The sequence below is a fragment of the Sapajus apella genome, unplaced genomic scaffold (genome assembly GCF_009761245.1).
Source record: "Sapajus apella isolate SASKATOON/1434 unplaced genomic scaffold, GSC_monkey_1.0 scaffold11, whole genome shotgun sequence".
Lineage (NCBI taxonomy): Eukaryota > Metazoa > Chordata > Mammalia > Primates > Cebidae > Sapajus > Sapajus apella.
In genome coordinates, this window is record NW_022436951.1 from 36,110,685 (window position 1) to 36,131,683 (window position 20,999).

Sequence of the window (20,999 nt, forward strand, 5' to 3'; positions counted from 1 at the left end):
CAGCGTTGATAGAAGGAAGGCCTGCGCTGACACGTTTCCTCTCTGTGGGGCTGGGGACGTGATAAATAACTGATCAGTCAGTCAACAGCAATCAGTCAATAAAGCGCCACTTTGGTTATTCCTGTCTTTATTTTACTGAGTTTGATTGCTAGTTTTGGTTCCCAGAGCATCAGTCTGATTTTTTTTTCACATCCCATTTTCTAACACGTCTGCCGGACCTTCAGCCCTGGTTCCATGAAGATGGGGATGCGGATGGTGATGCTGAGGTCTCCCCGGCACAGAACAGCATGCTTAGGGGAGCTCGTGCTCAGGCAAGTTCATTATTTTCTTTCAGGTATTTTCTGCTCAAAGAAAAATTCCAGGACAGAAAGGAGACAGATTGGCCATTACCACGATGTGGGTACAGACCGACTGAGGTCACCAGATCCCGTAGCTGGTGTCTTTATAGCAGAGCCGTTATGATCATCAGAACAGGAAGGAGGCTGGCCTCCCCCTGCTGAGCATGCAGAGGAAATTTGGAACATAAGCGAGTAAAACAAGGGATCCACTGGCGGAATATTTATCTCTAGCTTCATTTATAGCATCCTGTGGCTCAGAATCAGACATCAGCAAAGCGCAGAGAGGGTGGGGCTGCTCCCTGAGTACCGGGCTGTGGGGCTGTGGCTGGGGCTTCGCTGGCGCTTAGGTGGTCACGTGTCTCTTCATTTTCCTTCATGGTCCTGCCCTGTTCTGCTCAGCACTGGGGCTGCCTGCCTCTCCTTCTGCAGTTGGCTCCTTGGGGTTTTGTGACCACGTTGCATTCTACAAAGCTGTTTACCGCCCCCAAATTAAGGCAGTCATGTAGGGAGGAAAGCAGACGACTAGAGTTCCTCTTTCGGGGGCTTTTCTGCCTTTGCATTTCTGTTGGGGAACAGTATTCCCAATTAGGCTTGTGCTAGGATTTTTCATGATGGATTAAAAAGCATCTCTATTTTTCCATTATCATTGAAGTTTTCCAGATTTTTTTAGGGTGAGCAATCTTATACAGGGTAATAATGTCCATCATACCTGAAAATTTTAAAAATAATTTTACATAACTTAATAATTTAAACATGCAGGAAAATAATTATAAATGTATATACGTATGTATTGTATTTTCTTTTAATTGTGATTGTCCTTTACTATTTCATGTAGGTTTGCTGCAAATTAGGAAAGGTTCAGCTAAGAGTGAGCTGCAAAGATAGAAATTAATTTTTCTCCTGCAACAGCAGTGCTAAGCTGTCTGCTCAGACAGCCATAGCTCCTCACAGGCATCCACCAGGACCCAAGCTCACTGTCTGCTGGGCCATCCTCAGCATGGGCTCTGTCCTCCTGTCACAGGATGGCTGCTGCACCTCCAGGCATCATGTTTGCATTCCAGGCAGGAGTGACATAGAAGAGGTAGGGCAAAGGCCGATGGGCAAAAAGATTTCTCCTGTGGAAGCTTTGCCATTTTATTCTGGAAGGGCTGTCTTTCTCATGGACTTCTGCTCACATCTCATTGACAAGAACCCTGTCGCACAGCCCCCCTGATTATGAAGGAGTCGAGTGGTCTTTTAGCTTTTACAGCCTTTAGAACAGAGGCAGGCAGGGTGGAGGGGACAGACAGGGAGTGGGGGTTCTCAGGCAGCCGGCGGGGCCTGCTCTGGTACATTCGGGATGAAGGACAGCCTGGATTTCCATTCACTGTGTGCTCACGTTGCCCTTTCCTGTAGAAACTTACTTTGTAGGAGTGACTTAAGGCTAAAAATTGAATTTCATATAAGTAAATTTAAACCCCAGATGCGTCACTGTGAGTTTTCAAGTTTAGTTTATCTGATGAGCCCCAGGCCCAGCATCGCACCTCACTGTCTAGACAGAGTTTGGAATAAGCAGCAGCAGCCGTCCGGGTGGGCCGTCTGCAGGCTCCCTCTGCGAGTGCTGAAGAGTGGCATGGATGGTGACAGTGCTCAGCAGAGGCTGCGTCCTGAAGCTGCAGACGAGGGGCTTTGCCCAGGGCCCTGCCCACATCCGCGGCTGCTGCCTCCTTGGCTGGCTTCACTTTTGCTCCTGCCTAGAGTAGTCTCAAGTCAGGGCATAGATGCTGGCAGGACCCGGGTACATAGTCCGACTGGAAAAGCAAGCAGGAGTTGTCCCGATTCTCCAGGTGGGAGGATTCCCGAGTCTCGAGCTGGAGGTCCCGGGAGGTACAGACATTCTCAGGTGCTACCTGCAGCTGTGGGTGGATGGCTCGGGGAAACAGGGGCCTCCTCTGCCTGCAGTGGCTGCGGGACTTGTCGGCGTCACCCTCTTTAACACACCACACCTAGTTTATTTCACCGTTTCATCTGCCGTTATCTGTTCCTACCTTCCTGCTTCTCAGCATTCCCCTTCTCAAGGCTGGGGGAGGTGGATGGATGCAAAGATGGCTCCAGGGCCTGCAGCATCCTGCCTCCTCCTTTCAGCTCTTCTTCCCTTGCCTTCCTGCCCAGCCTTCATCATGCCCTGAGCTCCTTTCCTGTGCCTTCCTCAGCCACCTGCCTGCAGAGGGGCTGAGGATGAGGAAGAGATGGTTTCTTCCCCGCCTGCCCTACGCTCATTCTGCGAGTCCACCCACCAAGACTCCAGGGGCCCTTCTTTTTCTCCCAAGGTATGTTAGGGGAAGAGGCACATATTTTAAGGTGCCCTCTGGGCAGCCCCTTTGTGTCCCGATGTTTATTAATTTGCAGCCACATGCAGCCTGGAGTGTCAGCATCCCAAAGGGGTGTTAACACAGCCATCACTGATTTAATCAAAAGCAGCAGTTGGGGCCTGGGGTGTGGTCGAGTTATGAAATGAAGTCACAATGCAACACACAGGATGGGCCTTTCATGGGAACTGTTGGTCTGACCGCTTTAGATTCGGGATGTGAGTGAAACTGAATGCTCATCCTCAGATGTGTGTCATGCCCTACTGTGAAACTCATTGCGTCTCAGTAGCACGTGGAGGCCATTATCATCGCTATTATTAATAACCATTTATTAACTGCTCACAGGGTGCAGCCGGAGAGCTTACTCAGCACAGAGCCCTCCCATACAGAAACCGGGCGTGCGCAGGGTCGATTTCGGCCTGTGTTTTTTATTGCTGCTCTTGTTAAGCTTAAATAGTCTTTTGTTTGTACAAATGTTATTTTGTGCAGCAAGCAAAAACAGCTAGTGCCCTTAACACTGCTGTTTCACACATTTGTTTTTCACGGTGAGAAATGCGGATGACGCAGGGCGTTCCAGGCCCAGCCTCCACGCTTTTAAGCGTGCACGTCCTCCCCGGCAAACCAGACACTCTCTCTGCGTGTATTCAGGTTTGTGCTCAGAAAAGTACATAGAGGATCACATTTTACATACCGTTCAGCGTTTTGCTTTTCTCACTTAAAATACCTTTGCAAATCTTTGTCAGCAGGAGCAGGGCTGGCAGACCCAGCGGGGACGCTCTTGGTATGGAGGAGCTGCACGTGCTCAGGCTCTCTTGGATGTCAGCAGTGCCATGGGGCATGCCATTGTTCAGTGTTCTCGACTGGCATCTGCGGAGTCTCTTGGGATTAATTTCTTAAGGTGGAATTCTGTGTACTCAAATTTTGCTGGTTATTACCAAAGTGCTACCCAAAAAAGTGGCAGCAATCAGCCCTCCCAGAAATGGCACGGGGGAGGCCCTGCTTTGGTTCAATGTCCCGTTGCTGAGCTGCCAGCTCCCTGGCCCCCTCTCTAGAGATCAACCTCTAAAGCTGTTTCTTGACTGTCCTTCTAGACCTTTGTATGTACATCACATACATAGGCATGCTTATTGTGCCTTTCCTAATTATCCTCAATGGATGTGACAGTTTCTCCAAACTGGGGCCCAGGAGGGACGGGATCACCTGCGAGGTGTGGAGTATGGAGCCACAGCTGCCGGGAGCTCAGGAAACCAGAGACCGGTCCCCTCCAACCCATCCAGTGGGACCCCTGCTTTCCTACTGGGACATAGCTGCAGGAGCAGTGAGCAAATTGAAAAGACCTTTCCTTTGTGCAGCCATTAGAAGAGGAAAATAAATACAAAAGGTAGGTGTGTTTCGGCATTGATGGGGGATAAAAGAAATGCGCAGATGCTCCAGCTGGTGAAACGAGATTTACAAACACAGTCATGACTTAGTGACAGGCTATATTTGGAGAAACACGTGGTGAAGTGATTTTGTTGTTGTGGAAACATTGTCGCGTGTACTTTCACACACCTAGATGGTGCAGCCGGCTGCACCCCTAGTCTGTTTGGGACAGCCTGTTGCTCCAGGCTCCAGGCTCATGCTGCACGTGGCTGTGCTCAATGCTGGCAGCAGTTCTAACACAATGGTGGGTATTCGTGTATCTCAACGTAGAAAAGGTGTAGTAAAAATACTGTATAAAGACAAAACGTGAGGGCTTCCAGCTTCATCCATGTCCTTGCAAAGAACATGATCTCATTCTTTTTTATGGCTGCATCGTATTCCATGGTGTATACGTGCCACATCTTCTTTATCCAGTCTACCATTGATGGGCATTTGGGTTGGATCCAAGTCTTTGCTATTATAAATAGTCCTGCAATAAACATATGTATGCACATGTAGACATATGTAACGAACCAGCATGCTCTCCACATGTATACTATAACTTAAATAAGAGAAAAAAAGGTTCACCTGTATAGGGCACTTACTATGAGTGGAGTTTGCAGGACTGGAAGCTGCTCTGGGTGAGTCAGGGAGTGAGTGGTGAGTGAATATGAAGGCCTAGGATATTACTGTGCACTACTGTAGACTTTATAGACATGAAACTTATTAAAAATGTTTCTCTCAGCTGGGTGCAGTGGCTTACGCCTGTAATCCCAGCATGTTGGGAGGCCGAGGTGGGCGGATTATGAGTTCAGGAGTTTGAGGCCAGCCTAGCCAACATAGTGAAACCCCCTCTCTACTAAAAATCCAAAAAATTAGCTGGGCATGGTGGCGGGCACCTGTATACCCAGCTAATTGGGAGGCTGAGTCAGGAGAATCGCTTGAACCCAGGAAGTGAAGGTTGCAGTGAGCCGAGATGGCGCCATTGCATTCCAGCCAGGGCGACAATGCGAGACACCGTCTCAAAAAAAAAAAAAAAAAAATGTTTCTCTCTTCAATAATAAACTGATCTTAACTAACTGTAACTTTTTAACTGTATAAACTTTTAAATCCTTTTTAACTTGACTCTTTTGGAAAAACACTTAGCTACACTTAGCTTAAAACACAAACACATTGTATTGCTGTACCAAAATATTTGCTTTCTTTATATCCTTATTCTACAAGCTTTTAAGTTTTTTATGTTTTTTTCTTTTCAAACTTTTTTGTTAAAAACTAAGACACAAACCCAGGCTAACCTACATTACAGCCTATCGACTAGGCCAGCCTGCACGAGCCGAGGCCTACCCAGAGTCGGGATCTCCAGTACCGCTGTCTCCCACCTCCACCTCTTGTCCCACTGGGAGGTCTTCAGGGGCAACAGCACGCAAGGGGCTGTCACTCCCATGACTACAGTGCCTCTGAATACCTCTTGAAGGACCTGGCCGAGGCTGTTTACAGTTACCTTTATTTTTTTAATTAAAATAGGAGTATACCCTAAAATAATATCTAATAAGAATATAGTAAATGCATAAACCAGTAATATATCCATTTGTTATTACGGTCAGGTATGATGTGCTGTACACACCCGGTATGTGCTACACTTTTACGTGACTGGCAGCGCAGCAGGTTTGTTTACACCAGCATCCCCACGAAGGTGAGAAACGTGGTGTGCTGCGTTCCCACAGTGTCACTAGGCAATAAGAGTTTCTCCACTCCGTTATAACCGTATGGAGCCACCGTCACATACTTGGTGCCTCGTTGACCACAGAGCCATTATTTGGTGCATGCTTATACTTAGTCTTCACAAGTGGATGCTGACATTTCTCTCCCTTACACAAACACATGTGTGCACACACATAAGCACGTGCACACATATATCCGGGGGGCCCTTACTTGTGCTTCCTTGAGTACCATGGTGAAAAAGCTTTAATCTGGAGACCCTGGATCGAAGCATGGGAAAACAGAAAGAGATGTATTTACGTAAATGCCTGCATTGCTGTACTGCAGAAGCGTGTTAGTCTCCTGCAGTGAATTTTAGAACTGCAGTCTCTGGCAACTTCGTTTCTGGAGTTACTTTTACTGAATTTTGGAACTTCAGTCTCTGGCAACTGCAGCTCTAAAGTGTTTAGAACTGTATTTCTGGAGCTCTCCCTGCTTGTTGGAGCTGCTTCTGTGCAAGGCCATGCAGTTGTGAGGAGAGATCCTCAATCGCTTTAGCAGCATGTGATGCCAGGGAAACCCCCTTTTCCTTTACCACATCAGGACCCAAGTGAACTGACATAAGCCTGGAGAAGAGGACAGCTTGCATTTCAGGTGTGGTAGGCAGAATAATGACCCTCCAAAGAGGTCCCCTCCTAATCCCCTGGACCTGTGGATTCATTAGGTTATGTAGTGCAGGAGCATCAGATGAAATGAAAGTTACTAATCAGCGGACTTTAAAATAGGAAGATTCCCTGGATTATTTGGGTTGCCCAATGTAATCACAGGGTCCTTAGAAGTGGGAGAGGAAGGTGGAAGAGGAGAGTCGGGGGAGCCTGGGCACAGAGGCTTGGTCAGAGAGACACAAGGCTGCTGGCTTAAGAGGACCAAAGAATATGGGCGGGGCACAGTGACTCACGCCTGTAATCCCAGCACTTTGGGAGTTTGAGGTGGGCGGATCATGAGGTCAGGAGATTGAGACCATCCTGGCTAACACGGTGAAACCTGTCTCTACTAAAGCTACAAAAAATTAGCTGGGCGAGGTGGCACATGCCTGTGGTCCCAGCTACTTGGGAGGCTGAGGCAGGAGAATCGCTTGGACCAGGGAGGCAGAGGTTGCAGTGAGTCAAGATTGTGCTACTGCACTCCAACCTGGGTGACAGAGCAAGATTCCATCTCAAAAAAAAAAAAAAAATGTGGGTGGCCTCTAGAAGCTGCAAAGGCAACGGAGCAAAAGCCCCTGCCGATGCCTCCAGGAGGAACCAGCCTGCCAACACCCAGAGTGTAGCTGAGTGTGACCTGCTTTGGAACTCCTAACCTACAAAATCCCAAGATGATAAACTAGGGTTGTTTTCAGCTGCTAAGAGTGTGATGACTTGTTACAACAGCAACAGGAAACGAACACAACAGGTGGCCTGAAAGAGTCCCTTTCGACTCTCATCAAGCTTATTCACTTTCCACCAGCCAGGGGAATCCTGGCTCCAGGAAGAAGAGGAGATGTCATTAGCTGGTGGCCTGGAGCTCACACAGGGCAGCTGCGTCCATCTGGGCAGAGAGGACCCTTTCTGGAGTGGCTTTCTGTTGGTGGTGCCTTCCAGGGTGGCCATGGGGCAGACAGGAAAGAAGGGAGAGCTTTAGGTCCAGGGCAGCGGGTTCCCTCTCTCGCAGGAGCTGGCGCTGAGGGTGGGACATCTAGGCGCCAAGGACAACCTGTGCAATGAGCCACCCAGCAAGCAGCAGCAGCGCCCAGGAGACGGCAGAGGCACCAGGGTGAGGGCCTGCCCGGGCAGCATGGCTGCACACAGTGGCTCAGCATCAGCAGAGAACAGCGGGGGGGGAGGGGTCCCCCACGGAGAAACTTGGCACCTTGTGTGCCTCTCTAGTAGATGTCACACAATAGGGACCCTGGGAACATCCTCGGGAATGAGACAGACTCAGCTCCACGTGGCCAGTCTCTGCATTCAGAAGGGTGAGCTCTGGGAGGACCTGCTTTGAAGGCCGCAGCAATGTCAATTGGACTGAGTGTGTAAACTTTCAGGGGTGAAGGACTGGAAAGCTGCATTTCTTTGGCTATTTCACAAATATGCCTGACTGTAGAATTCCCATGGCTAAAGATCGGTGATGTATTTACCTTTCAGTAAACTCTCCAGACCTGTGTGCAGAAAGCATTGCTGCGTCCTCACCTCTTCTCTGAGTGTCCCCTTCGCAGACATTAGCTGTCCTCTAAGTTCTCTCAAAGGGAGGCTCTTCCCTCTCTCGTCACTGAGGAGTGGCCCTCCCTGCCCCTGTCCCTGCTATCTTGTCCATCTGATCTCCTTCGTCCTCCACCAGACCCACACCCGTGTAAGCCCATGTCCCATTGCTCTTACCCCTGACCTACAGGACCACATCCTCATTCCCTCAGGCTCCGGCCCCTGGTCAAGGTGATCCTTTCATTTTCCTTCCTGTCACCATTTTTAGGTCATTGGTCTCCTTGAGGATAATCAGCTGAAAGCTTGGTCTCTATTGTGTGACCTCACAGCTCTAACCACCTTTCCTGATGCGCCGTGGCATTCTTCTCCCGTGGCTGGACCCCCTCAGCCTCTGCCTCCTCCTCCCACAGCTGGCTCTGAGCCTGTCTCCCCTCTGAATCCTTCTCCTGAGGCTGGACCTCAGCCTGTCTCTCTGTAGCCTCTGCCTCCTTCTTCCAAGGCTGGACCCTCATCCTATTTCCCCCCCAGCCTCTGCCTCCTTCTCCCATTTCTGGACCTCAGCCTGTCTCCCCCCAGCCTCTGCCTCCCTCTCTGACTGCCTCCACCTGCCCAGCCTCCTGGGAGAGCCCCTACTGTGGCCCCCATGGAAGCTTCCCATTCATTCTTCATACCACATTTTGCTCCCTAGCTTTCCCCCCATCCTTAGTCTTTTTTTACCCAGCTAAGATCCCGTGGCTCATCATATCATTCCTTCTTTGAAGCAGCCTCAGTTCCTTGCCCTCTTCCCTCTCCTTTATAATTCACTTGGAAACATCCCAGCTGTAATTAAACCCATTCATCTACCCTGAGTGTCTGAATATCACAGGAGACAGTTACACAGCTGGCTGAGGTTCACTTACGATTCACAACTTTGAACCTCAGAAGGGCCTCAGCACGGCCTGGAAACCCGGCTGAGTGGTCCCTGCAACTTTGCTGCCTGCCCCGTCCCATGTCTCCCAGGGCCTTTTCAGGGAACTGAGTCAGCTGGGACTCTCCCTTCCTGGCGAAACCTCTTGAGCCCAGGAAACCCTTGGCACCACCCAGGAATGGGAGTCCCGTGATGCTCAGGCTCTTCCCAGCCTGTTCTGCCCAGGCAGAAGTCCATGTTACTGTTTGTTTCCCCCATTTATTGAAGTGGAAGAGTGGATCCGTTTCCTGCAGCTGCTTTTACAAATGACCACAGACATGCTTGCTTAAAACAACAGAAATTTATTCTCTCAAACTCCTGAACTCAAGTGATCTGTCTGCCTCGGCCTCCCAAAGTGCTGGGATTACAGGTGTGAGCTGTGGACGTCTAGCCTTAGACATTTATCCTGATAGTTCTGGAAACCAGAAGTCTGAATTCAGGGGGGCTGTGCTCACTCTGAAGGCCCCAGGGAAGGATCCTTTCTGCTTCTTCCAGCTCTGGGTGCTGCAGGGACTCCTTGGCTCGTGGCCACCTCCCTCGAAGCTCTGCCTCCGTGTTCACACGGTCTTCTCTGTGCCACCGTGTGGCCATTCCTCTCTCTCACAAGGATGCTTTCACTCTAGTTTTCCAGCCCATGTGGATAATCCGGGATAAACCCCTTTCCGGAGCCTCACTGTAATCACATCATCTGCTGTATCAGGTAGGCTTGACTCTTGTCCTAAATGATTCTGGGAACTAGGTTGTGGACCTATGTTTTAGGGGACCCCCTTTCAGCCCACTACAAACAGATAGAAGAGAAACGAACAGATTCTAAGTACATAGCTCAGTGAATCGTCACAAATGAAACATCCAGGCAGACAGGATCACAGGAAGAAACAGCACCTCTCCCACATCCTGCAAGCCCCTCCTGCCTCCTGCCTGTCATTTACCCCCATTCCAGCGGGACCCGCCTCCCACCTCTGAACAGCATGGTTTGGAATCACAGGTACATGGAGCCACACTGTGTGCACTTCTGTGTCTGCTTTTTTTGCTCACCATTATATATGAGATGAATCCCTTTTGCTGTGTCTAGTTGAGGCTTGTTCATCTTCATCGTTGCAGTATAGCTCTGACTGTGTGAACACACCACAATGAGGAATCCATTCTGCCGTAGGCAGGCGTTGGGTTGTTTCTAGTTTTTGACAACTGCAAATTCCGCTGTTGTGGTGATGTGTGGATGCACGTCTTTGGGTGCACACACATACTCATTGCTGTGGTGTGAATGCCTCGGAGTAGGGTTGCTGGGCCATAGGGAGATGCAGTCTCAGCATCAGTAGATGCTGCGAACCCTGTTCTTAAGGGATGTGTGAACGCTTTCTCAGCAGAGACGAGAGCTCATGCTACATTCCCTTCCATGCTGGGAAGTGCCATTGTCACGTCAGTGGTTCTCATGTGTGTAGGGTGTGGCATTGCCTTTTGGGAGATATCCATCATTTTTAATCTGTTTACTGGCCACATGGCTATCCCCTTCTGCATAATACCTGTTCAAGCCATTTGCCCATTTCTTTGAATTGTCTGGATTTATTGGATTTTTCTTGTTGATTTGCACAAGTCCTTTGCCAAATGTCTTGTGAATGTCTTCTCTGTGGGCTGACTTTTCCCTCTCAGTGGTGTCTTTTGATGAATAATAGCTCTTATTTTAATGTGGTTCAATGTATGTATTTTTTTTCTTTTGTGGTTTTTCTTCTCCCATATTTTCTGAAAGTTTTATTATCTTATCTTTTATGGTTAGACTTACAATCTGTCTGGAATTGGATTTGTAAATGTGTGAGGTCAGGATGGGGGATGTGTGTGGATGGCTCCTGATATTTGGATGCACAGATGGGCTTTCCTGCTGCCTCTTCCCTCTCTCTTATTGCCTTCGTTGAGGACTCTCCTTTTCCTGAGTGTCCCAGGGCTAATTTTGTGTGCATGGCTCTGGGAGAGCATGAGGAGGAAAAGGGGCGGCTGGCTTCTGTGTCTTTATTCCCAGCTCCCTCCTGGCCAGCAAACTCTGGTCTGGCGGGCAGCAGACCAGCTCCTTCCCTTCCTTTACTTCTCTTCCAGGAACCCCATCCTGGTCTCCATTCCCCAAATGCCTGCTTGACTCTAGCCACACTCTCTCACCACCCTCGTCCTCTACCCCCAGCCCTTGGCTCTCCAGGGCGTGTGCCTCACGGCTTACACCTCCTCCCTATTGGTCCTCCTTCACCTCTGGCCTGTGTCTCCTGTGCCTGGCAGTGAGCTCACCTTCCTGGCTCACTGTGGGCCCCTGCCCTGCCAGCCCTGACAATGCCAGAGCACCATGACTTTCCTCTGCCCTCCAGGGTGCCGCGTGGTGCAGCCCATCGTAGCATTTTGCTTGCCTGGAGGTCTTCGAGCGTTCTCAGGGCAAGGAGGGGGTGTTTTTCTCGTGGCCTCACTGTATTTGTTGAACTGTATGAAACTGGATTACTCTCCAGCATTGCCCAAGTCCAGTTTTGAGAGGAAGGTGGCTGAATTCCATCCCTGAGTACAAGGGAAACTCTTTGGAGATGTTTTTGTAAGCTACTCTGTCTGGTATTTTCATTGGTATTTGGTCCAATGCATGCCATAAATTCCTGTGTCCTGAGAGGAGGAATGCAATCCCCTGCAAAGTCCCCCACACCAGGCACCACAGAAGTGTCATTCCCAATGTGAGTAATGAGTGCTTCCCACCCGCTGGTGAAATACTGCCCTCCCTCAAGATGAAGGAGGAGCCAGGTGTCTGTGGCTAAAGAGACCACTCCCTGCCCACAGTATTGTTTCCACGGCTTTGGAGGAAACCATGGGACCACGGCCTGCTCCTAGGCTGGGGAAGGTGCTGGGGGCTTGGGCCCTTTTGACTCCTTGGTCTCGGACAATGGGGGGGTCCTGACTCCATTCAACACCTGTCCTGAGGAGACAGTGCCCTGTCTCCTCTTGTTCCTCTCCAGGTGCCACTGGTGGGTACGGCAGCACTCGTGGGTGGTGCCATCCTGCTTGCCGTGGGAGGAGAGGCAAGTGGCCGTGCCCAGGGTGTGCCAGCTCTGTTGTGGCCGTGCCGAGGGTGTGCCAGCTCTGTTGTGGCCGTGCCGAGGGTATGCCAGCTCTGTTGCTGTGGAGTGACCATTCAGGTCCTGCAGAGGAGGGAGGGGCTGCCCCGCCCAGAGACTCCATGAGATGCTTTGTCCTAGGAACTCCCTGGAATGCGATGGCTCAGGCCAGAAAGTCTTCCCCGAGAGGAGCCAATGTGATTGCCTGCTGGTATATGAGCATGGTGCATCAGTGTGTTTGCTGGGTCTGGGCATCCCTGCTGAGAGACCTCCCTGCTGTTAGCCCAGTGACACCCCAACATCAGTCCTGTAAAACAAAGCCCAGGCAGAACAGCAGCCAGGACAGCAGCAGCAGCAAGGAGCTTCCTTTGCCTCTTTGTCAAGTGTGCCCTCCAAGTCTGTCTCCTCCCCTCCCTCCCATCTGTTGCTGATATTATTTTAGGGCTCCAGCCATGAAAGGAGAATAATTTGTAAACAGCCCAATCCCATGTCTACAGAATCATGCTTTCACCAAACGGTCAGGGCTTTTTGGAGTGATGGGTTATATGTTAAGTGGTCAGCATTATTTTGAGACAGAAATGAAGGTTAAGGCGGGACAGAGTGGCTCACGCCTGTAATCCCAGCATTTTGGGAAGCCGAGCTGGGTAGATCATAAGGTCAGGAGTTTGAGACCAACCTGACCAATAATGGTGAAACCCCATCTCTACTAAAAATACAAAAATTAGCTGGGCGTGGTGGGTGCCTGTAGTCCCAGCTACTCAGGAGGCTGAGGCAGGAGAATCACTTGAATCTGGGAGGTGGACATTGCACCACTGCACTCCAGCCTGGGCTGCAGAGTGAGACTCCATCTCAAAGAAACAAACGAAAATAACAACAACAACAACAAAAAGGGTTAATTGAATGCAACTTAGTATTAAATAGCTTGCAAATGTCTTTTTAACCTATGAAGTGGTGGTCTACTTTTACTAGTGGGAGAGCTTGACCAGTTTAATGATTTTGAAGTGACATAGACAGGCACTATGCCGTACACAATTGCATAATATGTAAGAAACATATCCATTTTCCTAGCACTTTATAAGACAAGTGTGTGCGGGTACCAGATTAATTACGTCAGACTGGCTAGCTCTACTTGACATTTTTTCTTAAAGTTTTAACATTTATATTTTCTGCTTCTCAACTCGTATAGCCTTTTATGCAGTAATGACTAATCAATTAAATGATGCCCCAAATATTAATATAAATGCTAGGCAAGACACAAGAATTCCCCAGCAGGTCCATTTCGCTGCCTCTAGTTTAGAAAATCGACTTTGCGGCTGGCACGATGGCAGCACCACTGTGATATACTCAGGTTTGGGTAAATCGAATCCTGCCTCGCCTTCCTGCTCAGGCGTGGGGAGTGGGTGGGGTTGCGGTCAAAGGACTGGGTAGGTCCACGTGGCTGCTCAGGTGAGGCTGGACCGTCTAACATAGGGGCCTTGGGGTCACATCCATGCTTCCGTTCATGGGTGGGGGACAATACTGTGGTTTCTCACAAGGACAAGCCCATCTGGAGATAAAAGTGAGGCAATGAGCATGGAATGTGCTCGTGTGCTGCTGTTCTGGATTCGGGTCTGGTTTGCTGGCCCCTCTGGGCGGTAGCCCCCACCCACCTGTTTCCAGCTCAGCAGTGCGGAGCAGGGTGTCTCTGGGTAAACCCGGTCTGTGCCTGCGGAAGCCAGAGGGAGCCTGGAGTGCCCAGCGCCAACCGTGGAAGCAGCTTTCAGAGTCCTCGGGGGACCCTCTCTGGGACCACACGGCCGTGCCTCTGCTAGCACAAGGGCGTTTATGAACTGCTTGATAAAAAGGTCGGAGCGATTTAAGCTAAAATGAAAGGCCCTGCTGCGGCTGAAGACCCTTCTGAGGGGAAGATAAGGCCGCTGTGAAATTAGAATGTCAATCAGCAGGAAAATGGGATTCAGAGGGTTTGAAGCTGAAAAGCACATTAGAGACTTCGCACCAGAAGCCCTCATTTTCCAGCTTAGAAGACTGGAGCCGGGCGGGATGAAGCCGGCCCGGAGGGCAGAGCTGTGGCTGGACTCTCACCCGCCTGGGTCCTGGCCCTCGGGTCTTCCCCTGGCATTGGTGTGGCCAGGACCCAGACGCTGGTTAGAGGTTCAGCTTTCTGTTCTTTCTTTCTGTTTCCTATGGTCACAAAGCCATAGGGAATGGCACCTCCTGCCCTCGGCCTGCCTGGGGAATCGAACCAGCTTTCCCGCCAGCCTGGCCCTTGGCTGGAGCCCTGCTCTGCCCTGCCTCTTGCAGCCCCCCAAGCACCGGGCCTCTGGGTGATATTGTGTCCCCCACAAAGACCTGTTGAAGCCCTAACCTGGTACCTATGGATGTGGCCTTATTTGGAAATAGGGTCTTGGCAGATGTCGTCAAGTTAAGATGAGGCTATACTGGTAAAGGGTGGGCCCTAAGCCTTAGAAGAGGAGAGGAGACCCAGAGGCAGCGCAGATAGGTGGAGGGAGATGATTCGAACACGCACAGGGAGAAGGCCACGGATGGCAGAGGTGGAGATCTGAGGGATGCGTCCACAGCCATGGGGCTCCAGGGCTCCCAGCACCCCCAGGAGTGGGGAGACAGGCCTGGAGCAGATCCCGGGTCCTCCCCAGAGCCTCTAGCCCTACCTCGGCCCACCTGGATTTTGGACCTGAGCCCTCCAGAATTGCAGGGAATAAATTTGTGTTGTTTTATGCTGACCAGCTTGGGGTAGTTTGTACAGCAGCAGAGGAGATGAATGTTCTGCAGAGTCCGCTCTGAAAATTGTTCCCGTGTCACTGAGGATGTGACTGCGACAAGCCCCTGACCCGTCCTTGTTCCTCTCTCGCCTCATTCGCACTGGTGCCCAGATCTGTCCTCCTCACCCTGTGCAGTGGCCTTGCCGAAGCACACCTCCCATCATGGCCCCTGTGCTCTGCGATGCTTGGAGGCTGGGTGGCAACCTAGTCACAATCGCCCAGCGTGGCCGCGTGCCCTCCGTGGGCCTGCCACATTCCCTGGGCCTCCCCAGGCCCTCACATTGCCAGGCCCACTGTTTGTTCTGCAGGGGCCTCTGGGGTCGGGTCTCAGCATCCCCCAGCCTCTGTTTCCATATCAGGAGGCCACTTGTTCCCTGTCTTGCTGGCAAATATCTGGCCAAGTTTTCACATTCGAGCAGGCCCCCTTCCTGCCCTGTGAAGGAGTCCCTAGCCTCATTCTGACCCCGGAGGGACAGGGTCCTCTTGTCTCCATCCTCCTCCCCTGGACATAGATGTGTGAGCCCCTGTGCAAGCTCGCTAACCCTCACTGGGCTGGATGCTCTCTGGGTCCCCAGGGAATGCTTGTGTCTGAATGTCCGCTCCGCCTTGCTGTTTAATTACCCTCCAGGAGAGCTGGTGATGAGATGCAGACTGCACGAGCATCAGTGACACCATAGAATGCTGTGTTGTTGATGAATTTCATAAAAATAAGTCAGCAACCTTTATGTTAAGCTGCTTTTTTGAAGGCATGCTGGTTACCATTTGAAGAAAAATAAATTGCTGCAATGTACTTGTGCTTACAAGATAAACCACTGCAAAAAAAAAAAAAAATTATAAAGATGCTGAATTGTCCTGCCCCCAGCTGGAAATCACATCAAAATGACATTCAACTTAATTTTAGCAATATTTCTATTAGAATTAGAACAATTATGGTGAATACTATTAAAATATACATTCATATTAATACACATGCTACATTATTTTATTACCAGTGATACAGTTAATGTTCTGGGTAGAAAAACCAACCAGCACATATTTGGAGATGATTTATCTAGGTTGTGAGGTGGAACTTGGTAGATTTAGCAAAGCAAGCAGAATGCATTTTCCCAGACATTCGAGGGGGTTATTTGCGTCTCATCTCCATATTTTCTGGTACTTGCTTTTCTACAGTGGGAGCAAAGTTAGCATTGAAAGCTGGGAGCCTATCTTCTGATGCTTTAGGAGAAGCTCATGACCTGGTTCATTCGTTTATTCATTTTTTTCAACAATCATAATAAACACAAACGGGGGTGTGCTGTGACCTGGTTCTGCCCCACGGAACTACTCAGCACATTTGGGAGGAAAGATGCCTTCAGAAACATCCCTCCAACTGCTCTGCGGCCACGGTGCGAGCGGCTTGATGTCACTCCAAGTCAGCATGCGCAGGCCAGCAGCGGGGTCCGGGTGGGAAAACTGCACCTTGTGCTGGGCGCCGGAGGCCGTGGAGGCTGGAGCTGCTGCAGCAGAGAGCTGGCACTGAGCAAGCCAGCCCCGGCAGGTGGCCAGGTGGGGGCAGGCAGGTCGGTGGGTCTCTCTGAGATGCCACATTTGCAGGCTTGAGAAGTTGAACTTGAAATTCATCCTTGGAAAACCATCTTGCAAGCAGGTACTAGAGAAGTCTTACTCTGCCCTTGGACGGGGGACCTGAGGAATGAAGAGAGGGAACCTGGAGGATAGATTTTGTAGAAAACGTCAACTCATGCAGTTGTATAAAATCCATTGGAGTGGAGGGGAAGAGGAGACGTTCCTTCTTACAATTATTTTTTTTAAAAAACTCTTTTACGTCGTTTATGTCATTTCAGAGATGTATGAGCCCATGCCCGCTCCGTCACTATTGAACATGGAGTGGGTGGAGTGAAAGGCACAGAGGGAAAACATGACTCTGAGATGTTTGGACTGGGACCCAAGGGCAATGGTGGTGCCACTGATGGGCTGGGGACATTGGTGGGAGAAATGATGAAGTGGGTGTGAATCTGGACACCGGCCACACTCAAGCCCTGCTCTTCATGAGTTCAACTGGGGCAGATGCAACAGACACAGTGGTGGAGTAAAGGAAGCTTGCAGGGGCTTCATGTGGGGATTTGGTGGTAGAAGATTAGAAGTTATATTTATCTAAACCAAAGGCTATAGAAAGAAGCAGTTTAATTTCACAGTTGGGAAACTGAAAATATTGTAATTTTTGGGTTCAGTTAGATTGGAAAGTTTACTTTGCAGGGCATCTTTCCCTTTCCTCCTCCCTCCCTCCCTCCCTCTCTCCCTCCTTCCTTCCCTCCCATCACCCTTCCTTCCATCCATCCATCCATGCATCCATCCATCCATCCATCCATCCATCCATCCATCCATCCATCCATCCACTTTCGTACTTACTGGAAAATGAGCCTATACATTTAGAGTGTTTGCATGCATCTCCTGTAATTTCTGAAGTGAAAGAAAAAAAAAGACTCAGGGGAAACAGCCTGTCGCCTGACAGAACTGGCAGCTTCTCTTCAGAAGGCAGAAGGGCAAAGTAACAGAGGTTCATGGGTGATGTTTTCTTTCTGTGTGCAGCCAGCCCTCTTTATTCTTCATCTCCAGGGGCTTTACATAGCTGGGCAGCCCCATCCTTCAGAAATGTCCTCTTGGCTGTAGCTGATCTATTTAATATGCATGCCGTGCACTGATAGGGCTACAAAGAACCATGGTCCCACTTGGGGATTTGCAGATTGAGTAACTGGTCAAAAAAGAAGGCATGAGAAATATTCCAGGACGCCTGCAAGGCCAGTCAGCCCCACTGATCTGCTCCTGTGTACCCACAGACTCACCATCATGACCTGTGTGCCACTTCCGGAGCATGGGACTTGGGACCCCTCCCCAGTACAGGTTGTCATCTTGAGTTCTGTCATGTTTCCGTATTTCATATGGAGTGATGAATATGCTAGAGGCATGGGCTCTATGGAGGGCTCTGGGCCTCTTCCAGTTGCCACATCTGTTGTCCCTAAGAACCAGTGTCCCCTGCAGCCTAACAAAACCTCTCTTCCCTGGTCCTCCAGGACTTAGCCCATGACTCTTCCTAAAATCTGGATCTTGGAGCATCCATCTTCCATAGATCTCTATCTTGCCACCTCCCAAAACCATACCTGCTCTCCCCTCTCCAACAGGCTGCTGGGTTTCCTCCCGGGGGTCCACTCGAGACCTTGGCTCAGCAGAGTGGAGGTGCCTCTCTCCTCTGCTCTCTGCTGCTTCTCCCCTGTTCCTGGTGAAAAGTCATCTGTCTGTTGCCTCATTCCTTGGGTACCAGGTCAGCCATGATGACTTGTTAATTTTTACCTTGTCACGTCTTTCTTATTTGGGATTTCATGATATTCCCAGGCTCCTGATGCCACTCCTGGGACAGTGTGGCTGCTTATCCCTGCTGGCTTCCCTTTGTCCTGCAGGTAAGTGGCAAGTAGGGGAGGCAATGGCGAATGGGCCCAGCCTGCTCAAAGCTCAGAATGACTGCCATTTCCAGCCCTCCAAGACCTGAGGATGCTCATTCACCATCACATGGACACTTCCCACGCTGCTGGCACTTTGGAAATGATTTGCAGTTAGAAACTCATTGAATCCTCAAAATAACTTAACAAAGAAAATTATCCCCATTTTACAGAGGGGAAACTGAGGCCCACAGAGGTGAAGCAACCGAGTCACCAGCTTGCAAGTGCTACAGCTGAGGTTTGAAACTGGGCCGTGTGTCACCCTTGGAATAGCCGCTCATGCTCCACGCCTGTCCCTTCAGCCGAAACCCTCTGCGACCCTCCCACACAGCTGTCTCTGCATCATGCTCCCTCCTTCATCTCCCTCTTTCACCCACCCGCCTTTCCCTAGTCATCCTGCTTTGCTTTATCTTATGAGTTTCCTTCTCCTAAGAAAATGTGTGGAGCAGACTGTGAGCTTAGGAGGGCAGGCCACTCGCATGTGCTTACTTATGACTTTTGTTTACAGTTCCTCATCACTCCCATCATGCTGTTTCGTACATATGATAATAGCTCAATACGTGTGGAATGCAGATTACCAACTTGTTTCATGCTGACCATGCAAAGGAGAGGTGAGGCACTATATGCAAAACCAAGTGAAAACTAAGGCAATTATGTAGATAATTCACAAAGAAAATAACACTTTTTGGGGCCTCAATTATGTGGATTTATCCAGTGGGAGTTTTTGAAAAAGCAATTACCCAGACAACAGCCAGAGTGTTCCCTTTCATGCTGAGTGGGTCACAGCGAGCTGGAGTCAGGAGCTCTGTGTTCCAGGCTTGGCCCAGAAGCCCAGTCATTGTTGCATTCTGGGAAAACCGAGTGGCTTCCCCGTGTTCTAGTTTTTCTTTCTGTAACTGAGCGGGGCCAAGATCTTAGCAGAGCTGGTTCATATTGCGTAATCAACCTCCTGCTTTTTATCTTGTCTCATTTGCTAATTCTCTTAATTCTACCTTTTAGCATTCATTTTATGCTGAGATTTCTCTAATTGGTTCTTCGGAACTTTTTCTTTCTGATGAGGTTGCAAACTGTGATGCCCCCCTGCTTTCTTGGAGGAACTGCCCACCTCCTGGAACCCAGAAGTGAAGCCTACAGGGTCCAAATCCACAAAGAACTGATGGCTGGGAGTGGTGACATCACCACAGACCCTGTGTCCCAATGCAGTGACTCTCTGTTGGCTGCTGGCTTCTGCTGCCTGCACACTCCCAAAGTGACAGCCCTGGGTGTGACTCCAGCATCCGTATTTCACTAAAAGAGCCCCTGACGACTGTGGTAGGGCCGAGAGCCACTGCAGGGCTTCCAAAGACACCTCTTTCATGAGCTCTGGACATCACGTCACCCCTCAAAAGGTTCTGATTTGAGAACATTTTGGATTTCAAATTTCAGATTTCTGGATCAGGGATGCTGAACCTATATTGACTTCAAGTGCTAAGGCCCCAAATAGGAGATCTATTTTTTGAATCAACCTTCAATTGGATTTCTTTTTAAAGCAGCGATTCACAAAACTACCTCAGTCTATGAGAGACTGAAAAGCTAAAAGAAAACCGTAGAGTCTCAGGGCCTGGCAGCCTGGCAGGCACACGCTGACAGTGCACTACCCTAAATATGACCCTGGCCTTGGAGATTCCATCAGAATAGATAGACCCGTGGCCCGATGTCAATACAAGCACTCCGCTTATTTATTCAGGAGAAACTGGGATATACTCGAGCCTTGAAATGAGGCAGAAGCTTGCAAGGTTTGAGACTGTGTTCAAACTTCCTCTGCCAGCCAGCCTTGTTGGAAGCATCAAAGCCTAGTGAGTCAGCATTTGGAGAGGGAAATCAGCCGGGCTAAATTTGGAGATTTTGACTCAGCCATCAGTGAAATTCAGCAGTTTCTCCTGAAGCTTTTGGTGACCTTTTGGTTTCATCCAAGCTCAAATACCAAAGGCACCGTGAAAATGGATGGAATTGTAAACTATTGCATGAAGATTGTGCAGCTGGCCTTCTGAGATCAATTCATCCACCTCAGAACTGAACACATCTCTTTGCCTCTAGCTTTCACTTTCTTGGGAAGGAGGAATGGGGTGGGGGATGGGGCGAGAAGTGGAGGCAAATAAAGAGGAGGGGCTAGGAGATGCCCCTTGCCATGCCTAGCACAGAATGCAAGAGGTAGCGTCTGGACCTCACCAGCGCCAGTGCCCAGCAACTGTCTCCCATCAGCTCTCCACAGAGCTTAGAAGAGCCCAGGTCAATGTGTTCTCCAACACACCCGCGTGTATTTCCAACTGAGCCTTTAAGCGAGTGTTCAGTTGACACTAAGTGCTTTCTGCTCTCAGCACAATTATGTATTTCTGAATAAAACTCAAAGCATCCTTTGAATGTGAAAATGGGCTAGATAAAAACGTCAAAGTACACCTCTGTCCTCAATGATCCTTTTTAATGCATCTGTGGTTTCTAACATTAAGAGAAAATGTGAATTTAGTCGTGTGCTTTTATGTGTCTACTCTGTGACTTGTTTATTCATGCTATGCTTATAACCAGAGAGAAACAAGAGAAGAACATAAAATATTAATACAGTATCCATATTGAAGTATAATAAGCATCAGGAAGTATGTATTAAACTGTCAGGAGCTTCGCTGGAGTGGAGGATGTAGGTTGGGGGTTCTTCACTGTT